The following is a 27,226-nucleotide window of genomic DNA, read 5'->3' on the forward strand; positions in this document are numbered from 1 at the left end:
TTTCCTTCTTCATCATTTCTCTTTTAACTTTATGAGGTATGTTTGTATGTGTAACTTTTGCCTTGCAGAAATTTTTATTTTTTAATTTATAGTCAAATTTATCGATATTTTTCTTTTTCAGAATCTGATTTTTGTGCTGTTTCAAAAGCTCTTCCCACTCCAAGATTATTTTTTAAATATCTATTACTTTTATAGTTTAATTTTTTAGGTTTAAGTTTTTGACCCATCTGGAATTTGTTTTAGTATAGGGAGCAAGGGAGAAATACAACTGTATTTTTTTCCCCAGATGACTATTTCTTACTGATATGAACCATCTCTTTATGTAATTGTAAATGCAATTTTAGATCTCTGGACTTTCTATACTGGCTCCATCAAAATCAGGAGAGTACCAAAAGATCTTAATTACCCTAAACTCCTCAAATTTTTAATAACTGGCAGGTCATCTTCTTTGTGGGAACTTGTGATTTCTTTTTAAAATAGAGGATGCTTTAAATTTATGAATAAACTTAAGAGAGAATGATCCTAAACTGCTGAAGAGTTCTAGTCAAGAATAGGATATACTTTTCCATTTACAAGCTTCAGTAGTATTTTAGAGTTTACTTCATATATATATCTCTAGCACACTTCTTGTTATTTCTAGGTATTTAATCTTCTTAGTGATTACTAGCAATGGTATTTAGTTCTGCCATCATATTTTCTGAGTGTTGTTGGTTTAGATCAAAACTATTGATTTTTAATATTAATTTTGTAACTAGTGACTTTATTAAATTTTTTTGGCCATGCCACACAGCTGAATTCCCTAAATTCTTTTAAGCTATATTACTTTTTTCATTGATTTCATTAGGTTTTCAGTGTTTGCATGGATCTGTAGACAATGATAACCTACCTCTTCCTCTAATTCTTATATACTGTTTAATTTCCTTGTCTAATTATAATACTTAATACTTTGAAAACTTGGTATTTGTCAACATTTTCATTGGGCTGCCTCTAGTATCAGATTTCCCAAGAACCTACGCAGTAGACCCCAAAACTAAGCCATCAAAGGATCTCTGCTACTGGAAAAAACTGTATTAAAATCACTATAGACCTTTGGCTCAGAAGGCCTAAAATCAACACTTGGGGTGAACTTAATTTAAACATTTTAAATGTTGACAAAATACTAAAATGGTTCCTTTTATATTTGGGGAATTAGTCCTCTTAAAAGCTCTCCACCCTAACACAGTCTTTACTTAACCAATCACTTCTCCTGTCTCTGCCTCTAAAGAAAAAAAAAAGTGAACTTAGATCTCATCTTTGGGGGTCTCAGTCTCTTCTTTCATAAAGAAGGATAGTGTATTAGGCTAGATGGTTTTAAGGTCTATTCTGGCAAAAGACTCCTCTAATGCTGTTTGTTAATTTTAAAAAACAAACATGAGGTTCCCCAGAAGTCTTCATGACGTATCCATGACTGAGGTCAGGAAAATACACACATTTCTGTCACAGAAAGTATTTCGTCTTAACTAAATCTCATCATTCTACCACTATTAAGTTATGATTTCACATTGTTATTGTTTGCATACAACTGCTCTTGGCTGAATACTAAAACTCAATGAATATCTAGAGCAGTGGTTCTCAAAGCAGTGCTTAGACCAGCAACATCAGCATCACTCGGGAACAGGCTAGAAAAGCAAATTTTCAGGCCCCATCCTAGACCTAGAATCAGACATTATAGGGGTGGAACCTAACAATCCGTGTTTTAGTAAGTCCTCAGTGGTGTGGCTATAAGTGGGTGTATATTTATACAAATAAGGTTTAGTAAATCAGGAGGGTAAATAGCATATTCTATCAGCTTGTAAAACATAGAAGCCAGGCTGAGGCAGAATGCTAGCATGATGAAAGAAAGGGATATATATATATATATATAAATATAAAAATAGTATTTATATGTATTATATATGTATAAAATACATGTATATATTATATATACATATAAGATAAACACATATTCTATATTATACAGGTATAATATAAATATATTCTATACATATATATTGTATTATAGATATGATTTTATATATATAAAAAATCAGCTGTTAATCCTGACATTTGCCCATTATGCTACCCCTCTCAAAACACAAAATACTCTATGCACTTCTGAATATTTAGATTACTAAGGATTTGAATATATATATTCCCTGGGCTTGTTGCAAAAAGCACAAGGACAGAATTTCTGAAGAAAATATCGTCCACCTTAGCAGATGTTTTCATGTGTTAATGCAAACAGGTTCAAAGCAATCTTCTTTAGATTCAGCTCCCTAGCTCTCCTGACTGTGCGTGCTGAATCTTCTAACTAGCCCTGAATCTGTTCTGATGTCTCACCCATCTGCAGCAAGCCTGACGTGTCTCCCACAGGATGCTGAGATGATCACAGATAGGCAGGTCTGTCCATGCACCAGTCCACTGCCCTACTTCTGATTCCATTCTGGAGTTTAGGAGATGCTGTTGGGAAAAGATTCCTTCAAGCTATTCATCTGATGTTTCACATAAAAGAACTAACAAATCTGACTTTGCTGTGTAAGTATATCACTGAGTGTTTCTCCAGGAAAGCTGGAAATGGGGCTGGAGTAGGCCATTAATTAACTAAATCCAGAGAAGCCTCTACCTAATCAACTCTCCTTCCCTGGGAACACGCTCAGAAGGCCCTGTATATTAGAAGCCAGCAGAGAGACTGACATTTCCACATGTGGGACCCCGAAGAGTCATTAAGGAAAGCCTTTTGCAACAGATTGGGTTTTTAAAAATTTTGTGGAGGACAGAAGGCCTGAGATACTTCACTAACTGGACACAAACCTGGCACACAGTTACCAAACACGCTAAAGCCTCCAGTTTCAAAGTAGTCAAATACCTGAGGTATTTTCCATGCCAATTTGAAACGAGGAAGACTCTCCACTCCACTGCTACATTTACTGCATCACAAGAGAATCAAAGATCACAGAAGGATGTGGGTACAGGTACCTGGAGTTGGGATACAGCTATTCACATGTCTGGCAAACTGATTCCCTAAGCAGAAAGGATTTGGCCTTTATCCAGCCCAGCTTCCATCCTGGCTGCCTACACCAGAAATATCATGACCAAACAGTATTTGAAGTGAACTTTTAAAGAGAAAACACCACCCCTGCCTCAAGAGAGTTGAACTTTTCACACATTTGTATGAATTAAATTTAATATCAAACAATGAAAACAAACACTTATTAAGGACAAACCACATGCTGGACCTGTATGTAAAATATTTCAATTGTATTTCTGGGGAAATGGATATTTTCATCTGGGAGACCTGGAGTGTAAGAGAGTGATCATGGCTGTAACAGCACTGGAGGCCCAAATGTAGGAACATAAAAAATTAAGGCTATTTTGAGGATGGAGGAAAGAAGGGAAGAGGAAGAAGAAAAAGATATAGAAGGGCAGACAAGTCCCTCAGGCCCCAAGAGCTGGGATCTTATCATTCAGCTCTGAATCCCTGTGGCCTGAAGTAACATGTCACATGCTGCAGGAGCTGAAGAAATGTTCTTTCAATTTTAAACCAATGCAATTAAACTATATGATATCAATTTGGATAGCTGAACACTCTAGCTTCCCTCAGGCTAGACAGCTGGTGAGAATCCACAAGCCATTCCTTTGCAGGAGGTTCTGTGACAAAACAGGAGAAGCCAACTCAAAACTCTCCCCTTATCTCACTACAGGCCCCTTTCACCTGGGGAGCTGTTGGGTGTGCTCTGCTTGCTTAGATACAGAAAGTAACATCTGCCTTGCCTCTTCCTTGGGGATGACTTTGTAAGCATCATGTGGGACCAATGTCTTAAAACTGCCTGAAAACTGTGGACTTGTGAACAAGTGCAATTCCCATGTACATGCACTCAGTTCTTCTTTCCTGACAATACACAGCACAGTATTGTAAGCTTTTATTCTTGAAGGCATATGTAAAATATTTCATCAGAATGCTGAGAAGTCATTGCCCTATGATGGATTATTCAAGGAGCCATTTTATTTGGGAAGTGGAAAACAGTGCATCTTCTCTGTCTCTTTGATAACAGACAACTCAGCCATGATTACACTAATTAAATCCAAATAGATAACCAAAAGGTAAGGTTTCTTGGTTGATGAAAGATAAATCAGTTTTCAGACAATTCCAAGTCACTGTGACTCTCACCTCCTTTAAAGGTTTCTCAAAGTATACAACTGTGTGAAGTAATGCCACATCTTAAATTGTTTATCCCCAGATGATTTTCAGTTCCATTGTACAATGAGCAGTTTATGAAATATAAGAGAAATATGTAACCCCTGTCTGAAAGCTTCAAAACAATCCGGAGCATCATCTATGCTGACTGAGGAATGAAAATATGAGAACACAGTCTTCCGCTGAACAACAAAAATGACTCTCCCCATTTGCTCCCGAAGAGAAACCGAGCATTATTTAACCTTTTCCCTAACATGGACAACATTAAAAAACACTTCACTTATGAATTTAACAGACTGTAAGTAAGCTTAAACTGGAAATGCCACAGAGAACTGCCATTATGTCTATAATTCAACTCTGTGTTATTCAATACAACCTAAGGGGCAGCTTTTGTAGAGCACAAAATATAAACTACACATTTCTGAAAGGTCATGGAACACCAGGAGACAGGAATAAAGTGAATTAGGGAAAATGAATTCAGTGCAGATTTTTACATTAGAAGTCAAAGTTAATACAGTTTCTTACTAACAAGGTACCATCGATCTCTCAGAAATGGTGAGCTATAACATTAAAATAACTTGCTAAATATTTCATCTAACAGTTCGAGTATTTTCTTCCACAAGGCATATAAAAGGTTCTCCTTTCCCTCTGTGTCTACAGTTTGTTTTTTGCCTTAAAAAAGTAATTTACTGAAAATTCATTTTCCTTCTTATTAAGAACCCAAGTGACTCAACAGCTAAAAAAGTGGATTCTATCAGAGCTGAAAAAGATTTAGCTTGATATTAAATTTTATTACCATTTATTGCCATTAAAATATATTTTTTCAAGGTCACTATACTTGTTAATGTAAATTAGTTCTTTTAAAAAAAGCATGCATGTATTTTTTTGGATAAAATAAGATCTCATACTTTGCAAAGGTTTCATGTATTTAAAAAATACAGAAAGTCATTTCAAGTAGAAAACTAGCTTACGTTCTTTCTCTGAAGAACAAATACACTAAATTAAAACCTCAAGGCCAAGGAAACACAAAGAAAAAACCAAGTTCTTATAATAGGTTTTGGTAGCCAGGAAGCCATGGTATTAATGAGACTAGAATTTTCTAAGTAATTTGAGGTCAAAAGGATACCCATTTGAAGATTATTTCCAAGCTAAAAACTTCATGAAATAAATAAAAACAGAGTATAACACTATAATTCACAGAAGACTGGAAGATGTCCTATGCATATTTTAAAAAATCCATTAATTGGAAAGGGGGGAAATGAATCATTTTATTAGCAAACTTACTAAAATTTAAAAAACAAAACCAAAATTAATATGACAGACTTGAATAAAAATTAGCAATGTGAAATTAAATCACTTATACAAATTTCCAGAAACAAAATCAAAACAATTTATTGAGATATTAACAATATGTAAAACAAGTATAAAATTTAAGAGCTCAAAATATTTTATTTTAGCTTCATATTCAAACAATTAGCTTATAATTTATATTAATATTTTAAATCAAATGGAAAAATGTTGTCATTAAAGCAGTACATTTGGGCAAATCTAGTCTATTTTACTAGTCTCTTTTAAAATAATTTAAGAAATAAGTATAAAGATAAAAATCTTAATATGTAGTTTGGTAAAGTTCAAGTCAGTCTTTGAACAACACGTTTATCTATCCAGTAAAGCTTGTGTTAATGCGATGTAAGAGTTTGGCAAATTCAACTTTAATGGAGCATAAAAGTGCTTTTGCTTGAAAGTGAGAACATTTTTAAAAATTCAAAGCATGATCACTTTTTCTTTTTTCATAGGAACAATCTGATACAAGCAGCAAAGCTTAAATAAACTAGAAACATTTCAAATGATCCATAAAGGATTAATAAGCACTGCAGGAAGTCCTATAGGCTCAGCGTATACATTTTCCATCTCTTCCCCCCATGATGGGCATGATATGAAATTCTAAACAGAAGTGAAGTTTCAAAGTCCCTGAATGTAAAAAGACTCTTGTGTTGAGGTGAGAGGTCACAACTTAGGGCTCTCTAAATTTGAAAAAGATCAAAAGTATGATGGTATTAGGACAAGAATCATTCAAATTTGGACATTCAATTAAAAAGGTCCTCTTGCTGAGGGCAATAGCCAGTGGTCAGGAGCAAAACTAAGGCAAAAGGAGTAGTGGTAAGCTACTAATATAACAGGCCACTAATATAACAAGAACAAAATGACAGCTATTATTTTGGCAGAGATAATCTATGCTGAAACACAAAACACACACGCGCACAATTTCTTTCAATACAATTTTCTTGTCTTCCCACTGACTTCTGTGATTACCACAGAAAGCAGGGTTCTAAACACATTTCTCAATTGAATCCTCAATCAATAGTAATAGTAAAAAATTCAGATGGAAGATATGGGAAAATGCATTATGGCATTAGTAACTGTTTGCAAAATAAACTGAATTTATCAATATGCACAGAAGTTGATAAGAAGAAACCTCAGATACTTGAAACAGATCATATTTTAGTCACCCCAAAGGTCAGTCACATTTTCTGCGTCCATCAAATCAAAATTTTTTATTCTGCAGTTGGACAATCTTCCTAATTTTTATAACTACTAACTCTTCAAAAATAAACATACCTCAGAGAAATTCCCTGCTTTATATAAAAATATAACCAGCTCCCCCAAAGTTATGAAGACCTATTTTCTATTATGAAAGATAAAATACCAAATATTCCTTACCTATAACCATAATTACAACTTGGCACAGAGCCCTAAATTAAAGCCAATAAGACCATGGCTTTTTAGTAAGCACCCAGGTTTACTACTGGAATAAACACTCAGAGTGAGGCAAAACAGTCCTCAGTTTTTATACAACCTTTAGAATGTGCATATTTTTCAACCTCTAGTGTTTTAATAATTACTTGACAGAAGCATAAATTATTCATGCTACTACAATGAGATTTACTTTCTTAAAATGAAATGCAAATAGTAAATAAGAAGCATGACATTTAACAATACCAATGAATGTTGGGATCAACAAGAGGAAAGCTTAAAAACAGACAAACAGAAAAAGAATCTGTCTCAAGTAAATAGTCTTACACAGTACAACTGCCAAACCTTTCATGTATCAGCCATTTCTCAGGGTAAAGAGGGCCCTTGCTAAGGCTTTGGCTATTTTACTGCCAATTCACATGACCATTAGTAGCTGAAGCAGTAAGACCTCCATAGTGAAAAATTCAATCTTTTACTGAACACCTATTTTGTTCTTTGAATTTTCTAGTAACTTGAGAGAGCAGGATGCAAATTGTCACTCTTAACTCGAAAAAGGTTTTTTTGCAAAGACTATGTGGACTTTGAATCAGAGGTTCAAGTTTAAATCTCAGCTCTACAGTGTATTATCCTCATAACACTGGCTGAATGTCTGACTACACAGTTCAGCTTCCTTACGTGTAAAAATAGGAAAAAAAATCATTTCCCTTCACAGGTTTGCTAGCAGAATTAAATGATACCACCTAGGTAAAAAATAAAAAATGCTTACAAAGTGTTAGAGAGCTCAAAAAATAATAATCTTGGGAATTCCCTGGCAGTTCAGTGGTAAGACTTCATGCTTTCACTGCCCTGGGCTCAGGCTGGATCCCTGGACAGGGAACTAAGATCCTGCCGCAGTGTGGCCAAGAAAAAAAATACTAAAAACCACCACCTCAAAATACTAGTTTTCTTTCTCCCACTCTCTAGAAGTCTAAAAGCTTATAGGAAACAAAATTATTGCCAAGTGAAACAATGTAAATACAATAGACTGTATAAAAGAAATTATAGTCGAAAAGTTATATACTCCAAGTTCTTTAGGAACTTAAGAGGAGAAAAAACCTTCCACAGTTGTAATCTGACAGAATGCTTCCTGGAACTGAGATGGGTTTGGGTCATGAAGGTTGAGAAGAAGTAAAACAGAAAGAGATGGCGAGTGGGCAAGAACAATTCAGGCAGTTGTGAGAAAACAAGGCCTGTCTGGAGGAATAAGGATTTAAGGGTGTCACTGGATAGGAGGGTCTGTGGAGGAGGAGGCTGGATTATAAAATGTCTCAAATGCCAGAATACAGAGTTGATCGTGATTCTACAGAGATTTAATTAAGCCACCCCAGCATCCGTGAGTGTGTATAAATTGTGCCTGTTATATTCTAGAGGAGACTATAAAAGAGGATAGGATGCTACCTATAGAGTTAAGGTCAAAAATCAGTCCAAATCCCTTTGGCTACTAGACAGTATGATCTAACCAACAAAGGGTACCCGTGATTAGACAACAGCAGTCTTGCAAAACAAAAACGACTGCTGAAAATGCTGAAGAAATGAGATTGAGTCATCAATTACAGAGCTTAAAGAAACTTAAGGGAGATATGAGTGATATTTACAAGTACTTAAAAAAAAAAAGCACAAAAGGAGGTGGTTGTACTCATCTGATGTTCAACACAGGTGTCAAGAGGGCAGAAAGGCCTAGAACATTCAGACTAGCCGTGGGGAAAACTTGTGAATGTAGAGCTTGTGAGGATGAAAAGACAGCCCAGCAAGACACTGCAGCAGTACCATTAATGCAAAATATTCAAAAAGATTTCAAAGCATAGTGGCAGAAAGATAGATTTCTCAAGATGCAGTGTTTTCGCCTGGGTGACCTGCAGACGACATGTTAGTTCTACAATTTATGACTTTTGGATTAAAGCTGGGAGAGGGGGGTGTCCTTCAAGACATGGAGAGCCCTTAATGATAGCAGTGCTACAAAACTGCACAGTGATCAAGAGTTACTGAACTAAGAAAAACCTCGGCAAGTACTCCCTCAATTATTTCGGCCCTTGGGCATTTCAATGGGAAACTACTCATTGATATTATTCTTTTTCCAACATTCATTTTATAGAATATCAAGACAGAGTCAAATGTTGACTTACTACTGTAAATAGAGGGGAAAAAAGCCTGCTTTGATTTCCTTTCCTTTATTACCACCTTGGTTTTGTGTTTTAGAATGTCGATTATGTTTGAAAAGAGGGTGGAGGATGGCGGGGCATGTTCATCCCTTCAATGAAGACAAAAGATAGCAGCTATTTCATTCTGCTGTGGAAGTGTTATCCCCCCCCAACTTAATTCTTTCGCCATCATATTAAACTGTGATTTTCAACAGGGTCCTGAAAAATGTGTTATATTTTACTCATTATTCTAAAAGAATTAGAAGGCAATTGTAAGGAAAGGATAAAAATAGGGCAAAAATGTTTTTGTGTTTTTAGACCAGCTAAAATTTTCAGAGTTTAAAATGACTAGAAAGGCAAACTGTTAGGTATTCAGAAGGAAAATGTGAATGTTTTCCCAAAGGCATTATTAACAATTAATAATCATTACACTGGTGCCTTGTTTACCTGACCTTGTATAAATTCAGCAGCCTGGTAATTAGACCCATATTTTGCACATTTGTATATTTCCATGCATAGATTTGACTCATTCATTCATCCATTAAAATTTGCTTGACAGACGTAGATGAATAATCAAGCTACAATTTGTATTTACTGGATTATAGAAAATTGCCCAAACTGTTAAGTTCAAGGAAAGCGCATTCTTGTCTCTCTTGTGACTGATGTAAAAGCAATTACACATCAGAGGATTGCCCCAAAGCTCTCAGAAGAAGTGGCACTGCTTTTGCAATTTGAGGTCTTTAACAGTTACCTTTTTTTCTGAACATAGAGACTTTTTAAAGATTAACAGAAGGGAGAAAATATCCCTGGGCAAGTAAGTTTATTATCACAGTTCATTACATTACAACTTTACAATAAAAAGTGATGTTCTGATCAACCTTCTACATCCAAAATAAGCAATTATGCACCTCTCTTCTTCAAAAACTGTATAGACAGTGGAAGTTTTGAAGAGGAGAAATGAGGCACCTTTTGGGGGACAGATTTATGACAAACACTTCTCCCTTACTTACCGCAGAAACAAAGGTCAACCAGAAAACCTGACCAAACCTCTTGCTAACCAGCAATCAACGAGAAACAAAGGAACTCCAAGATTTCATTATTAATATACTTTCAGGAAAAGAAGCAGAACACATCTTAGTGCTAACTGCCCCCTAAATTCTGATGTTTGGTGCCAGCCAATGTGCTGCCATGTGGAACTGTATTTTACACTATGGTATTTATTTTGCTTTTGCAGCCACTAACCGAACCATCGCTAACACACGTTTTCTGGTCCAAGGTACAGTACTTCTTTACACAGCTGAAGATACAACAATTTTGCTGTCTTAAATCCATCTCTTCAAACTGCTTATTTTGATTGTCTACTTTAGAAGAAAACGAGTGATTCCTGGCTTAAAAAAAATTGTGTGTGTGTATATAACCAGCATTATCAGATTTCTATCAGATTTCTTTTAGATCATATATCTAATTTTGTAAAAATATACACAAAGATGAAACTATACATTTGATATCATCTTTACGATGAACATTTAGCTCCATATCTGAAAAAGCTTATAACCTGCTTTCAAAAACATTAAATTAACACTTATGCAGCACAAACTTTGGCTTGAGGCAGGTTTTCCATATTGGTGACAATGAGACATCCTAAGTGCTTTACTTATAAATTTAACAAACAAAAGGTTTTCCAAAATTTCCTAAACACATATCCAGTTCTTTTTTTCAACATTACCAAAACCTACTACATTTCCTCCTAACAATCTGTCATTTCTATAAAGCAAATGTTCTGATGGATATCAGACATTAACTTATATGATGATAGTCTGAAATCACCTAAAAGACCACCAAAGAACCTGGTAAAGCATTAGTTTATAAAATGAGTTATTCTTACAATCCATGTTTCTAATGTGTTTGATTTCACATAGAGCTAAATGTTTGCTGAGTCCATGGCATTGTAATAGGCATTTCAGGGGTCTCGTGTCAAGAAGACATGGTCCTGGCAGTTTAATATGATAAAACAACTTTGATTTTAAAGCCTAACACAAAAGCTATTTGCTGACTCTTGGCTTCAACAGAAACAATGAAGGGGTGTCCAGAGGATTTTGAATAGGTGGGGGAGGGACTGCTGCCTCAGGAATCTGACACTACTTAGAGTTGGACAGTGTGTGCCTTGGGTGAGCCCTTTTTCTATTTGGTTTATTATCTGTTTGGTTGTCTTTCACAAGGTCCAAGTGCTGCAAACTGAACTGCACTCTACTTACTTTAAAAAAAGAGGAGGAAAGTAGAAAAAAAAAGTACACTTGGTCCATCAACTGCTAGCGATGGTCTGACAAAAAAATGTCATCTAAACTTGTGTCCATTCTCTTGCTCTCACTTATTCCAGAGGTGCTTTTACTACCAACTTCAGAATGGAAATGAGATATGCATTACCATTGTCCAAAAATATTTCATCTGTATCACAAATGCAAGTTATCTGTTAAACTTGGATTTGATGAGCTTTACTGAGACCCCCTGCAGAAGTTTACATTTCACATTCTATTATCAGCCACTTTCCTACCCATCCTGATTTTCCCTAACAGGTCATCAACAACACTGAGCACATGACCAATAAATAAAACAACTCTCCAACAGAAAGCAAAAGCCAAGTGCATCCCATTACTCATATATATATGCATACCAGGGCTGAGGAAGAGCACACAAAAACAGGAAATACACAAGCACACACATGGTCCTAAGGGCTTCTCAAAGTTGTATGTCTGGATATTTAGCTATACCTGTTAACAGGAAAAAGGTATGACTGCCCAGTGTTAAGACAGATTAGGCCAACAGGAGCTTCAAAACCAGCCCTGCTACTAAGAAGCCAGTTTCCTGGTCATAGTTTAGGGGTCAGGAAGAGTACTGTAAGATAAAAGAAAAGATCAACACCACATCTTTGCAAGACACACACACACAGACAACCTTCTTGAGATTCTTATGGTGACTGAAATTTAAATTTTAAGAGAGATTGAAGCTGACATTCCAGAAAATTCTGTCCACTGAGTGTGGAGTCATTAACAATAAAAAATAGGAATTAATTGGCTATTCCATACAAAACAAAATATGGCACCCAAAGCCTTTCTGAAGGTTGCAAAATCACTCTCGTGCTCTAGTAACCAACTCCTGTGTCTGCCATGTCCCTGGAGCTCTGCTCTGCTCCAAGGAAATGAAGTGAAATAAGGGACTCAACAGTGCAGCTTGCATTCAACAGGAATTTGCCATCTGTGCAGGACAGAACTGCTGGCCGACAGACGCTGCCCCACATGGGTTCAGGGGTCATGGACAAACAGGAGAAAGGATATTCTGCCTGGAGAGTTGATGGAAGAAAGCTTTCCAAAGACTGTGCCACTGAAGGCATAAGAATTTTATAAGCTGGGGCAGTATGAGTGGAGGCAGGGGGTTCCAGGCAGAGGAGACAGCAGGAGTGAACACGGGGAGGGAGAAAAGCATGTGGCAACTTTGAGGAATACTAAGCTCTCCTGGGCAGTGGGCAGATAACCTCTGAAAATACAGCATGGATGGAGAAGAAAGTGGCCATGCTAGGGAATTTGAATTTCAATCTGCAAAAGATGAAAATACACAGAAGGTTTTTTAAAATGCAAGGTAACATCATTAACCCTATTTTGGGAAGATAATCCTGTGAAACAGCCTGGAGAATGGACTGATAAGGGAATAGGCCAAAACAGGAAGATCAATTAGAAAGCTAAGATGACCATGAAGTGAATTAAAACAGTGAGAATGGAGGGAAAGACAGTGTGACAATATGAGAAATATGTAACACCTTGACATCCAACGTGAGCAAATGGAGGGTACGGCTCTGTGTACCTCATAAGAATATTGTGAGGAACACATTAGGAAAGGTTGTGAACATGCTTGGAAAATTAAAATGTACTATGTAATATATAATATATATTACCATAATGGAATCCCCTCCGTTTCAAATCACTTGTCTCTTTCTTTAAGGCTCATTTAATACTTTTGGTAGGAGAGACTGGGAAAAACAGTGTTTAGGGAGGAAGGTCCTGACAGCCCTACAGACAGGGAGCCAAGTAAACCAGTTTGAAAAATTTTGTAAGTTTCCATAGGAACCTTGAAAAAGTCCAAAACCTTTCAAGAGATGGACAGTCTATTTTCATTCAAATTGCTGAATACTAAGGAAGCTGCAGAATCCCATGTCTATTACCTGATTCCTGTGAGGAACACTGGGAAATGTAGCCCAGGGATTGTCCCATTTATGCTACTATAATTTTAATTTTTCAAGTAAAAATTTTATATATTGAAGGTGTACAACATGATGATTAGATAGATATACACAGTGAAATGACTATGACAGTCAAGCTAGTTAACATTACCTTCTCACATAGTTATTCTGTGTGTGTGATGAGAGCATCTGAAATCTACTCTCAGCAAATTTGTAGTATTCAATATGGTATTATTAACTATAGCTATCAGACTGAACATTAGAGCTCTAGACTTATTCATCTGATGTAACTGCAACTTTGTAGCCTGTGACCAGCATCTCCCCTGCCCCATGTTGATTTTGGGGTCCCTTTCATGGTGTATTAGGCCTGGGCAAAACTATGAACTTCCTACAGATGGAAGGGTGAAGCTACTCAAAAGGAGATTATGTTGAGTCACATTCAAGATTGAGAGGGTGGTGACAAGACTGCAGATCTTAGAACCAGTTTAAAATATTGTAAAGATCATAATTCCTAGACATATGCAGGATCAGATGATGTCATAAAATCACTATACAGGAGGTCTCCTAGAAGAGATAGAGAAGATGACATTTCTATACACAAATACTCCTCAGCCTGCTGCTGCTGCTGCTGCTAAGTCGCTTTAGTCGTGTCCGACTCTAAGCGACCCCATAGACAGCAGCCCAACAGGCTCCCCTGTCCCTGGGATTCTCCAGGAAAGAATACTGGAGTGGGTTGCCATTTCCTTCTCCAATGCATGAAATGAAAAGTGAAAGTGAAGCCGCTCAGTAGTGTCTGACTCTCAAGTACTTATCCTCTCCAAGCTAAGCAAAAAAACACATACATTACAAAGCTCCATTCTGCATATCTCTGGGAATGGCAGTATATTTAGTACAAAGGTTGGGGATGGGTTCCAGATAATGCCATGGACTGAAAATATGACCCTTCGTAAGCAAAAGTGGTACAGGGCTTCCCTGGTGGCTCAGTGGTAAAGAATCCAGCTGCCAGTGCAGGTTTGAACCCTGATCTGAGAAGATTCCAGACACCACAGAGCAACTAAGCCTGTGCATCACATCTACCGACCCTGTATTCTAGAGCCTGGGAGCTGCAACTACTGAAGCCTGCACACCCTAGAGAGGGTGTGTTCTGCAACAAGAAGCCACCACAACAGATCTGTGCACCACAACTAGAGAGTAGCCCCTGCTCACTGCAACTCGAGAGAAGCCCTCAGCAAGGAAGACCCAGCACAACCAAAAATAAAGAAATAAATATATATTTTAAAGTGGTATATGAGACTGGTCATTTGAATGAAATTATTTTTAAAGTGCAACTCAAAGAAGTAGCACAAGGGAATTGGGTGACGAACGTGTTCTGTATCTTGACTGGGGTAACAGTAACATAACCTGACCCTTATGCATTTGTCAACATTCACAGAACTGAACACCAGAGAGTGAATTGTACTGTATATAAATTTCAAAATGTAACTAACACCAGCCCCTGAAAAATATATACATTCATTGTCAAATACTTGGAAAACAAAAATATAATGTTATATGCCATATGCTATTTAAGATACTGGACATTAATGTATAAGTGTAAAAAAGGCTTACTGATACGGTTTCAGAGTCCATATTTGAAATAACCTTTAAGAAACTATCATGCTACAAGGTTTGGTGTAGTGACAAAAAAGAACACCCACTATTAATGGAAAAGGCTATTAAAATACCATCTTTTCCAACTACATACCTATGCAAAGCCAAATTTTCTTCATATACTTCCACCAAAACAACACTACAACATATCACAGTAGTTTGGATGCATAGGCAGATACGAGACTCTAGGTGTCTTTGAAGCCAGATAGCAGAGATTTGCAAAAGTTTGTAACAATGCCACTGCTGTTACAAAATTGCTTTGCTTTGTAATATATTTTTCATTAAAACTTTTTGTTATATAATATGCTTACTGTCAAATAAATGAGTTAATACTTTGTATGTTTCATTTTATAATTTATTAAACAGGAATACATATAACCCACATAAGCAAAAACTCTTTGCCACTCTCAGTCATTTAAGAATGTGCAAGGTCTCACAGAATGAAAGTTTTGCAAACGACTGTGCTATAACATTGTAAACATTCATCAGCATGAGAAGCTACTATACTGTAAAAATTAAAGCAGGACTTGACACTAGATGAAATGCTATAGTAGAAAAAAATAATCCTCAAAAGATTACCTGTGACTTCATCCATATGGTTTCCAATTCTTTGGTGTGTGTTTGTGTGTGTGTGTGTGTGTGTATAAAGAGAAAGAGACATATATATATATTCAGTTCAGTTCAGTCGCTCAGTTGTGTCCGACTCTTTGCGACTCCATGAATTGCAGCACACCAGGGCTCCCTGTCCATCACCAACTCCCGGAGTTCACTTAAACTCATGTCCATTGAGTTGGTGATGCTATCCAGCCATCCTCCTCTGTTTCCCCTTCTCTTGCCCCCAATCCCTCCCAGCATCAGAGTCTTTTCCAATGAGTCAACTCTTTGCATGAGGTGGCCAAAGTACTGGAGTTTCAGCTTTAGCATCAGTCCTTCTAAAGAACACCCAGGACTGATCTCCTTTAGAATGGACTGGTTGGATCTCCTTACAGTCCAAGGGACTCTCAAGAGTCTTCTCCAATACCACAGTTCAAAAACATCAATTCTTTGGCACTCAGCTTTCTTCACAGTATATATAGACATAAATTCTGGATAGCTTGGGTTTTTTCCTGACACAATTCTTAACCATTCTTTGGTGGTGGATAGAGACTGAAAGGCCGGCAACACAAGGCTCCTGAGAGCCCAGCTAGCAAATTATCTAAGTTCCCAGCAATGCTAAGAGCTTCTCCAACAGCCAAGGATCCTGCCTGAGCACCTGTGCAACCTGAATGAGGCTGGGGATCTTTAAGCAAAGAAGTTGAATAACATACTTCCCAAAACTCTAACAGAAAGAGTTATCATATGCTGGAGCACAGTAGAAACTGAAAGTATTTTTGAGGAAGTATGACAGGTCAAATGAGTTTTGAACCAGGACAGAAAGTTAAACACTGCTTCTCCAAATCCAGCTAAGACCAACGTTTGCTGGTAGGAGCAAATGGTAAAGCCACTTCTGAGGTACACCAAGCCCAAAACAAACCAACACCCACCAATTAGAAAATATTGGTGCTCTAATTCTTTTTTTTTAATTTATTTATTTTTTATTTTACTTTACAACTCTATATTGGTTTTGCCATACATTGACATGAAGCCACCACGGGTGTACATGCGTTCCCAAACATGAACCCCCCTCCCACCCCCCTGCCCACAACATCTCTCTGGGTCATCCCCGCGTACCAGCTCCAAGCATGCCATATCCTGCATCAGACATAGACTGGCGATTCGATTCTTACATGATATTATACATGTTTCAATGCCATTCTCCCAAATCATCTCACCCTCTCCCTCTGAGTCCAAAAGTCCGCTATATACATCTGTGTCTTTTTTTGCTGTCCTGCATACAGGGTCATCATTGCCATCTTTCTAAATTCCATATATATGTGTTAGTATACTGTATTGGTGTTTTTCTTTCTGGCTTACTTCACTCTGTATAATCGGTTCCAGTTTCATCCATCTCATCAGAACTGATTCAAATGTATTCTTTTTAACGGCTGAGTAATACTCCATTGTGTATATGTACCACAGCTTTCTTATCCATTCATCTGCTGATGGACATCTAGGTTGTTTCCATGTCCTGGCTATTATAAACAGTGCTGCGATGAACTTTGGGGTACATGTGTCTCTTTCAATTCTGGTTTCCTCCGTGTGTATGCCCAGCAGTGGGATTGCTGGGTCATAAGGCAGTTCTATTTGCAATTTTTTAAGGAATCTCCACACTGTTCTCCATAGTGGCTGTACTAGTTTGCATTCCCACCAACAGTGTAGGAGGGTTCCCTTCTCTCCACATCCTCTCCAGCATTTATTGCTTGCAGATTTTTGGATCGCAGACATTCTGACTGGTGTGAAGTGGTACCTCATTGTAGTTTTGATTTGCATTTCTCTAATAATGAGTGATGTTGAGCATCTTTTCATGTGTTTGTTAGCCATCCGTATGTCTTCTTTGGAGAAATGTCTATTTAGTTCTTTGGCCCATTTTTTGATTGGGTCGTTTATTTTTCTGGAATTGAGCTGCAGGAGTTGCTCGTATATTTTTGAGATTAGTTGTTTGTCAGTTGCTTCATTTGCTATTATTTTCTCCCATTCGGAAGGCTGTCTTTTCACTTTGCTTATAAAAAATATGGAACGCTTCACGAATTTGCGTGTCATCCTTGCACAGGGGCCATGCTAATCTTCTCTGTATCGTTCCAATTTTAGTATATGTGCTGCCGAAGCAAGCACTGGTGCTCTAATTCTTATTAACATTGTTCTTTGGAATCCAGGCTTTTTCTATGGTACCATGGAAAGGCAGCTGAACTAAGTTCCTCTCAAACAGAAATATAGTTATTCCATTGAACACAAGACTAACCTAGACAGAACGATCTGCAAATTCATATCTGCAAAGAACCGACTTCCACCTGTGAATCATAATGTATACTTTCTAGGAAAGACACTGCCCAAGGTGCCCTCCTCTCTCGTTTCAGTGTGCAGCAGAGACAGAGAGCTCTGTTTTGCTCCTTGAAGCCAAGAAGGTCAATGGTGTGAGAATCTCACTTTTGAAAGGTTAAACGGAATCTGTTCTGGTTCAGTTTCTTATGTTACTACAAGACAGTAGCTCTTGATGACGGGGTTTAGACCTGAAGTTGAATTTTTCCTAAAGACTCCAGGTTAGAGAAATCAAACTGAAAAAGGGATTCTACTGTTGGGGCACAAGCAGTTTCTGTTTTTAACCCACTTGTTTTCAGATATTTGACGACTCCTTTGGCATTACTTGAGCATTTTTAAAAACCTCCAATTTTCCCTTCAGGTGAGGCCAACCATTTCAAAAGCCGCCAAAGCTGCAGGCGTCCCTTTAGTGGCTGCGCTGGTGCATGGCTGGGCGGCTGTCACTGGCGATCCAGACCCATGTCCCTGCTGACTCCGTGGCCTGGCCGGGCTTGGAAGGCTCATGCCCAGGACCCTGGCAGCGTTCTACCATGAGGGATGACAATCAGGGACGACAATAGCGTGCAACCAGCTATTCATCAACGGCTGCCTTAGTGTGTGTGAGGAGCAGGATTCTGGGCAAGAGTCCCCAAGGATGATTGCGGACCTGGTGCTGCTGTTTGTGATCCAGGAAGTCACTGGATAGCACCAGCCTCTCAGAATTCAACAACATTTTACTGAGCACCAACCAGGTTAGGTACAATCCTAGGTGCTGGGCCCTGGAGGACTTAGAGCCTAGTGTCCTTTCCTTGCTTTTAGCTGCTTCCGCAAGCTCCCCTTATCACTGTCCCTTCCTCAGGCTGACTTTCGGACCACATTCACCAACACCAAAAAGGAAATTCCCGTGTTGGCAAAATGCAGGGATGGCCAGGGGGAAAGACAGCACCACACAGTGTTGTGTAGTTCTGACTGGAGGGGAAAGCAGTGAGATGATGGAAGTTTCCAGACAAGCCTCAAACCTAGCAGCGAGGCCCCAGCCCAGGGCTGAATCTCGGGCATGCAGGGCTGAGCACACGGAGGAACTATTACCTCAGAAGAGAATAAGGAGCATTAACAGCAATCACTCTCTAAGTGCTAAGCACTTGAAATGCATCATCCCATGTAGTCCTTCTTAGGACCTGACAGGCCAGGTCCTATTACTATCATTGTCTCACAGGCTATGAAACACTGGCTTGAAGAAGGTCCTGAAGTGCTAGGCGACTAGACAGGAACCCTGACCAAGTGTTTGAGTACAAAACCTCACAGTCTATCGCAAGACTAGAAGGAGCTGCTCTGGAGACTGATATCAGCCAGCACTGAGCTTTCTGATTGGGGCATAGACTTGGATTACTGTGATATTGAATGGTTTGCCTTGGAAAAGAACAGAGATCACTCTGTCCTTTTGAGATTGCATCCAAGTACTGCATTTTGGGTTCTTTTTTAGAAAAGGCAGAGGAACCAGAGATCAAATTGCCAACATCTGCTGGATCATTGAAAACGCAAGAGAGTTCCAGAAAAACATCTATTTCTGCTTTATTGACTATGCCAAAGCCTTTGACTGTGTGGATCACAGTAAACTGTGGAAAATTCTGAAAGAGATGGGAATACCAGACCATCTGACCTGCCTCTTGAGAAACCTGTACGCAGGTCAGGAAGCAACAGTTAGAACTGGACATGGAACAACAGACTGGTTCCAAATAGGAAAAGGAGTACATCAAGGCTGTATATTGTCACCCTGCTTATTTAACTTATATGCAGAGTACATCATGAGAAATGCTGGACTGGAGGAAGCACAAGCTGGAATCACGATTGCCAGGAGAAATATCAATAACCTCAGATACACAGATGACACCACCCTTATGGCAGAAAGTGAAGAGGAACTAAAAAGTCTCTTGATGAAAGTGAAAGGAGAGTGAAAAGGTTGGCCTAAAGCTCAACATTCAGAAAACTAAGATCATGGCATCTGGCCCCATCACTTCATGGGAAATAGATGGGGAAACAGTGGAGACAGTGGCAGATTTTATTTTTTTGGACTCCAAAATCACTGCAGATGGTGACTGCAGCCATGAAATTAAAAGACGCTTACTCCTTGGAAGAAAAGTTATGACCAACCTAGATAGCATATTCAAAAGCAGAGACATTACTTTGCCAACAAAGGTCCATTTAGTAAAGGCTATGGTTTTTCCAGTGGTCATGTATGGATGTGAGTTGGACTGTGAAGAAAGCTGATTGCTGAAGAATTGATGCTTTTGAACTGTGGTGTTGGAGAAGACTCTTGAGAGTCCCTTGGACTGCAAGGGGGTCCAACCAGTCCATTCTGAAGGAGATCAGCCCTGGGATTTCTTTGGAAGGAATGATGCTAAAGCTTAAACTCCAGGACTCTGGCCACCTCATGCGAAGAGTTGACTCACTGGAAAAGACTCTGATGGCTGGGAGGGATTGGGGGCAGGAGAAGGGGATGACAGAGGATGAGATGGCTGGATGGCATCACCGACTCGATGGACATGAGTCTGAGTGAACTCCGGGAGTTGGTGATGGACAGGGACGCCGGGCGTGCTGCGATTCATGGGGTCACAAAGAGTCGGACACAACTGAGCGACTGAACTGAGCTTTCTGAACGTGAGGAAAGAACCGGCAAGGGCCTTGGCTATGACTGCCCCCACCTCTGACAAAAGGCACTGGAGGGAAAATATGCATATGCGGGGAAGAACATGGAGACCTATGGGCCAGAGCTCAGATGCTGCAGAAAGATCTGAGGTCTGCTTTCCCTGTGGTCAGGGCACCTGAGAATTTGGTGTGGATTCCCTGCTAGTTTCTCAAGATCATGCTCTAGTTCTATACCTCCCCAAATAGGGTCCATGCCATAGGTTAAGATTAAACAAAATAAAGGACAACAAAGTGTTGTGCTAAATATTCAGAGTACAAAGAAACATTGGTTATTCTATGAAGGTTAAAAGTTAGGTGGCATATAAGGCTGTACCTGGTCCAAGTTGCTTACTGCAACTCCTTTGTAACAACTAATAGTCATACCATGTTACTCTGTTTGCTTAGAACATGTAGCTAGCACATTTTAGAGCACTAGATTTAACCTGTTATTCCCTTTGATTTGTACTGTAATAAATTTATTTATAATGAGATTCTACTTCCAACCATCACCAAATCCCATGTTTCTTAATTTTTCTGTGAGAACACAGCATGCTGTCACAGCAAAATGTTGTACCTGATTCAAGAGCAGCTTGCTTAATATTCACACTTAAGAAAAAACAGCCATTCACTAATAAAAACACACCAAACCTCCACCAATGGGCTTCAGTATTAGAATACTGCATTTAAAAAATGCAATTGGTGTCCATTTATGCTAAGCTTCCCTATTAAGTGATGTGGAGCAAAAAGAAATTCTAATTCTTTTATTTGGGTCTTAATAAGATTTAAGATGACGTCTATGGCTTCCTAAAGGAACAATCCTTCTTTAAGTACCACTGGGCAGCATGGACTGCAATGCTTGGGATGCTGAATGGGTGGGATGGATATCTATTGCCTCTTTGCATGCCTTTTGTACCACTTATAATCATGCTGTTAAGAGGTTTTACAAAAAAGAAACTCAATTTGTTCTTTTTAAGTGTTCTAAATATAAATGCAGAGGCAAGAAAATAAACAATAATTCCACTGGTGCTTAGAGTTTAAACTATTTGAACTAACATACCTGTGAGACTACTACATATTGCAACCTACAGCCTAAAAACTATCAGCCCACATCACCACAGGTAAGAAATGAGAAATTTTGAGGGTTATTGAACACCAAATATTTGCAGTGGAACAGAAGTTACTGAACATCATTGCATGGCTCTAAAACCCTCAGATTCACCTGCACAATATAGCTGTCATGATGTATTGCTACACTTGAAAAGCAAAAGGCAATGGAAGAAAGAGTGGCCCTGCTAGTAAATTACACAGGTGGGGGTACAGTGAGGGTGGTGATGTGGTGGGAGGCTGCTTCATCTCTTATTATCAGATTTATTTACTAATTGAGCTCTGTATATTCCTAAAGAAATGGGCCTCCTTCAAGCACTGTTGGACACCATGAATTCTGTTGCCTATGTATGATCCCAAGTGGATGTATATTTTGGCAGAGCAAATACTTCAACCAATTTTACCCTCCTTTCTGCACTTTTAATAAAAGGTAGCTCCAATTTAACTTCTGGTTTAACAACATTATGTTTGGTCGCTGTTATTAGTTTTGTTTTTGGGGAATACATATCCATTACAAAATTCACCATTTTTTTTGCAAACATGATAAATTAACAAAATTACAATGGATTCTTCATACACAAAACATCCCACTTCCCTGCCACCACACTGAGGCTCAGCATCCCTGGTCAAATGCTCCTTTCTCTACTAGGTGCTCACACACATCAGCATAAGAAAGTCCGCCTCATGAGGTAAGTGACACTGGATGTTATTTTTGGAATTCCTCATAAAAGTGCGTCCAAAAGAGATTTTTTTCTATGTGACTTATACCACAATTAATACACTAAGTAGGAAAAGGGAATAAAACAGGAAGAGAGCAGGAATGGCTAGGCAGCCACTCTCTGCCACTTTGTGTAGTGAGACTCATATCAGGACAATAAAAGTATGTTTCTACACAATGTAATTTTGTATCATAATAAAAATATTTCTGGTCAATGCCTCTTTGCCTGATATTTGCTTTGGGGAGACAACAAATTAAGGCCAGAAACTTGGAGCCAGGCATATATTGAAATCAACAGTAATCAATGACATAAACAGAGAAGACGGGTAACAAAGGGCTTTATCAATGCTTTCATATTAAAATACTATGGAGTCTTGTGTGAGCCTGAGAATCTTGTGAACCACTAATAACTTGTCTGCCAATATGACAACAGTGCAAAAAAAGGAATTTAGAGAAAAAACAAGGAAGTAAATTGCTAAACATTAAAATACATATACTACCAGGAGCAAAGGGCTAGAACAGAGATCACAGATGGTCTCATCAGAGAAAAGTACAGTTCCTGTCCTCAGAAAGCTTATGTCAGGAAACTTCTGAGACTATAAAACCAACAGCAAATTCCTAAGGAATTCAACCACCGATTTCTGGTCCTAGCAACTAATGAATGTTATCATATGCATAGCACTGACTAGCTAGTCACTTAATTTTTCTTGATTGAGGGCCAGCAATACTACTATTTAAAAACCATAGTGAAATGCCCTTAAGTAATACTCCTTTACAAGTGGCTGGCAACACTACAAGACTGGTGAGGAATACATTTCACCCAACTGGAACATTCTAAAACCTGCGTAAGCCATCAATGGGAATTGAGGAGCATATTTTAGTTGACTATCCACCTTTAGCAACCAAAGGCTCTTTAAGTATTAAAATGAGGGTTTAATGTACATTATAACTAATAGTACTTGAGATGAAAGTAAATGACCCACTACCCCCTCCCAGGTACCAAGAGGGGTCAGATTTCCCATTTATCAGCAAGTCTTCAGGGTGGGCAGCATCTCAATCTCAGACTCTTCTGTGGCTGCTTCATGGATGGCTGAGGGGAACACTTCAAAAATGAACCAGCTAAACAAACTTCCCAGCAGCACTTGACAGAGCTACACCTATTCTTCCCATTTCCAAAGCAGTGGAGAATTAATTACCAGTTCTATGGATCTATTGTAAGTATAATAGACTAAAGAGCTATCACAGACACATTTATTGTAAAAGCACAATCCCAAGAGTGTCTAGTGGAGGGCCAAAACGATTAACACAAATGCTTTGTCAGATCAAAGATAAAACCTGCACCGCCCAATTGAGGAATGAATTAGAACAGTGGGTTATCTTTCAAATTAACCAGGGCAGTTAGTGAGGAAAATTTCATGAAAGTGTAATTCTTAGCCTTTGTGAATCCACACAGCAGGCATTCTGCCAGCTGACAAGACGATGAAATTTTCATGCTTAAAAAAAGCCCTCTTCATTTCCCAATTTAGATTAGCTAGTGTTTCTCTCCCCTTGTGTGTGTGTGTGTGCGCGTGCATGTGTGTGTGTGCGTGTGTGTGTGTCTATTTGCTCTTCTAAAGCAGAATTTAAGGGGAGGGGGAACACATATCAATTTTTCACTGTAAAATTGAGTCTTTCAAAAACATCCTTAAAAGCTTAGAAATATAGTCTTTAAACTGGCTTTTTATGATTTTTCAAAAAATATCATTCAATTTTAACTTTGTACAGAGGAACCAATTAGGACCAGGGCATGAAATCAACTTTGAATTAGAGCTTTCTATGCTGCCTCAAAGTCTTCCAGTGCTTCATCAAATCTTGACATAAAGCATTAGAGGTCTTTTCCTCCTCAAGAAATTCATAAATTACTTAAAATATCCTTGCTTGGTGCTTCTTGTATTTTTATATAAACGGAAATTTAAATATTCTAGGAAACAAGAATCTGAAGGACACAATCATTGCTATATGGTGAGAGGAAAAAGCATTTCCCCTCTTATTAAAGGAGCCAACATTAAAATATTATATGATATGATGTAGACTGATTCTCAGATATATAAAACTTTTAATGTTTGTTCCATCACATTTATTCATTCAGCACTATTTATTCATAACAGAAAATAACAAAATATGTGGCATATTTTTTGAAGAGTGATTAAGAAGTATACTGTTACCCTAAACTTTGGCCCCTTTGTTCTTGACAATCAGATTTCTTAGTGATCTAGAACTATGTTCCTTGGCAGGTTATAGTGTCTGGCCAGTACCTTACTCCTCCTCAGTCTTACTGTCATGCGAGTGTATGTTCCTCGGTTCTTTGTCTCGTCACAACAAAGATTTGGAATGATGGACATTAAAGCCCCCTCGGTGTGTCACAGCTCTCAGGTCTTGGATAGACCGTGTTATAGCTCTCAGGTCTCGAATGGACCATGTTATAGCTCTTAGAGAAATCAGTGTTACAGCTCTATTTTATTTAGAAGATAGCAGGAAAATCCATCTTCACAACATGAGGGCACATCGATCCAAAGACAGGAGAAGAGCGCCCCAGCGCGCTGGAGAGAGAGAGAGAGCTAGCTTGGCTCCCCTGTTTATATGTTTATCTCTCCCTGGGCCTGTCCTATGTAAATTGGGCCAGCCAGGAGTGTTGTTTGTTTTACCTGAAGTCCGTATTCCGGACCTTCTTTTGTTCTATTTTCATGGGCTTTTCCCTTCCTTGTCTTTTAGCCACCTCCATTTTGGACTCCTTTTCCCTATTCTACCTACCTAACATTACTAAATCTTCTTCCTTATGGAGATGACTCCTTTCTCAATGCATGTTCTTCTTCACCTGCAGTGATTCTAAAACTAACATGAAAAAAAAATACGGAGGCTCTTGGTCTCACTGGACATAATTTTATGTCCAATGGGGAGCTTTTTTTAACTTGCAAAATAGGAGGAAACTTTTTGGTCATTAGCTTCAGAGAACAGACACTTAATCTTAGTACTTACTGCTGCTCCTGCTGCTAAGTCACTTCAGTCATGTCCGACTCTGTGCAACCCCATAGACGGCAGCCCACCAGGCTCCCCCGTCCCTGGGATCCTACAGGCAAGAACACCGGAGTGGGTTGCCATTTGCTTCTCCAATACATGAAAGTGAAAAGTGAAAGTGAAGTCGCTCAGTTGTATCCGACTCTTCACGACCCCATGGACTGCAGCCTACCAGGCTCCTCCGTCCATGGGGTTTTCTAGGCAAGAGTACTGGAGTGGGGTGCCACTGCCTTCTCCATAGTACTTACTACCAGCACTCTTATCTCCATTACCCTTGGTCTACTGACCTCCAGCAGGACTACCACCGATACCACGTATCACACTCAACTAACTGTAGCCAGTATCATTTAGAGGTACATTAACAAAAGAACACCATATCCCTCTACTGGCAAAGTTCATTTAAGTCTGGGGTCAGGAAGAAAGAGAACACTCTACTGAAAAAGTATAACAATAAAGTATAACATATAAAAGCTCTGATTTTGAGGATATTTGAAACATTTGTTCATTATGGGGTCAGGAAAAGAATGAATACTGGATTTCTTTCTCTCCCAGACAATCACATATGCCTAATGTCAATAAAAAGAGAAACAGGTTCCTAATTTTGAGGACAGTCATATCACCCTTCAACTGTAGGAATGACATTTGGGTATTTTAATTTGAAATTTCTTAGGAAAGTCAATAAAGTAGGCAGTTAACAACAGGAAAACTGTAACTGTTAGTGAGATAGACAAGACAATTAAATGCTATAGAAACCTTGGGTTAAATGTCTGGATGCCTAAAGCTAGATTATTTAGCTTGAACAATATATAACCACTACCACCACAACACACACACAATTAGAAATCAGTTTTTCAGTTAGGGGTATTTCTAACTATTCAGAAGATCATTTTTCTGCCTATTCCTAACTTAGTCAAAACAGATTGCCCGTTCTTAGAGAAGGAAATAGATGAGCTTCTCCTAGTATTAACATTTCCATGGTAAAGAATCTGATAGACTAAACACAGAGAGAAAATTCCGAATTCTTCCCAAGAGTCAAGAATCATGCTCTGCCCACTGAGGTCTGTAAACGAGCTGAACAGTTTTGATTTGGGCTCTTTATGCTAAATAAAGGCCTAACATTTCACGTGCTGAACATTTCATCTACTGCGGAATGTGAACCCACAGATAACCTTTATTCCCATCCAATGTTCATTAAGTGCAGCACAGGATTATTCACTAAAATATTTCAGACTTCCCAAAATGTAGTCATAATTACTATTTTAAAAATATCTTCAGACAATCCTACTTGGGTTTTTTTCCTTGACAAATATAAATTATTCTACTCCAAAAATCACAATACTAGAACTCTGTGTTTTCACTCTTCATCCTAATGATCTAATACTTGATTTTCATTTAATGAGTTAGATTTTAAAGAAGAAAATGCTATGTTGTATGTTAAGTAACATATAGTAGAAATTATAAAATGATACTGATCAAAGTCAAGAGTCTTACCTAATAGAACCTGAGCATTTTTTGGAAATGCCTTGCCAGTGTAGCCTCTTTACATAAGTTACAGTGAGCTTTCAAAGTAATAGAAAATGTTTTAGATGACAAGTGACATAATGAAACACTAAGAAAAATCAAATAGGAAATGTGGGGTTTTTTTTTTAACTTTTTAAGAGAAAAAACTCATTCATATGAAATGTGTTAAAAACAAAACCAAAACT

At 38.3% G+C, this 27,226-nt stretch overlaps 1 protein-coding gene and 1 non-coding gene across 2 annotated transcripts in view; both read right to left on the reverse strand.

Annotated features, from left to right (window-relative positions):
• POLA1 (DNA polymerase alpha 1, catalytic subunit) overlaps positions 1 to 27,226 on the reverse strand; it is a 295,880-nt gene that overhangs the window by 123,880 nt on the left and 144,774 nt on the right. The window lies entirely within an intron of this gene.
• Positions 17,670 to 17,776, reverse strand: LOC120882726. The gene has a single exon (XR_005725579.1). It is a non-coding gene; the product is annotated as a U6 spliceosomal RNA (small nuclear RNA).

Source organism: Oryx dammah, unplaced genomic scaffold, assembly GCF_014754425.2.
Source record: "Oryx dammah isolate SB20612 unplaced genomic scaffold, SCBI_Odam_1.1 HiC_scaffold_23, whole genome shotgun sequence".
NCBI lineage: Eukaryota > Metazoa > Chordata > Mammalia > Artiodactyla > Bovidae > Oryx > Oryx dammah.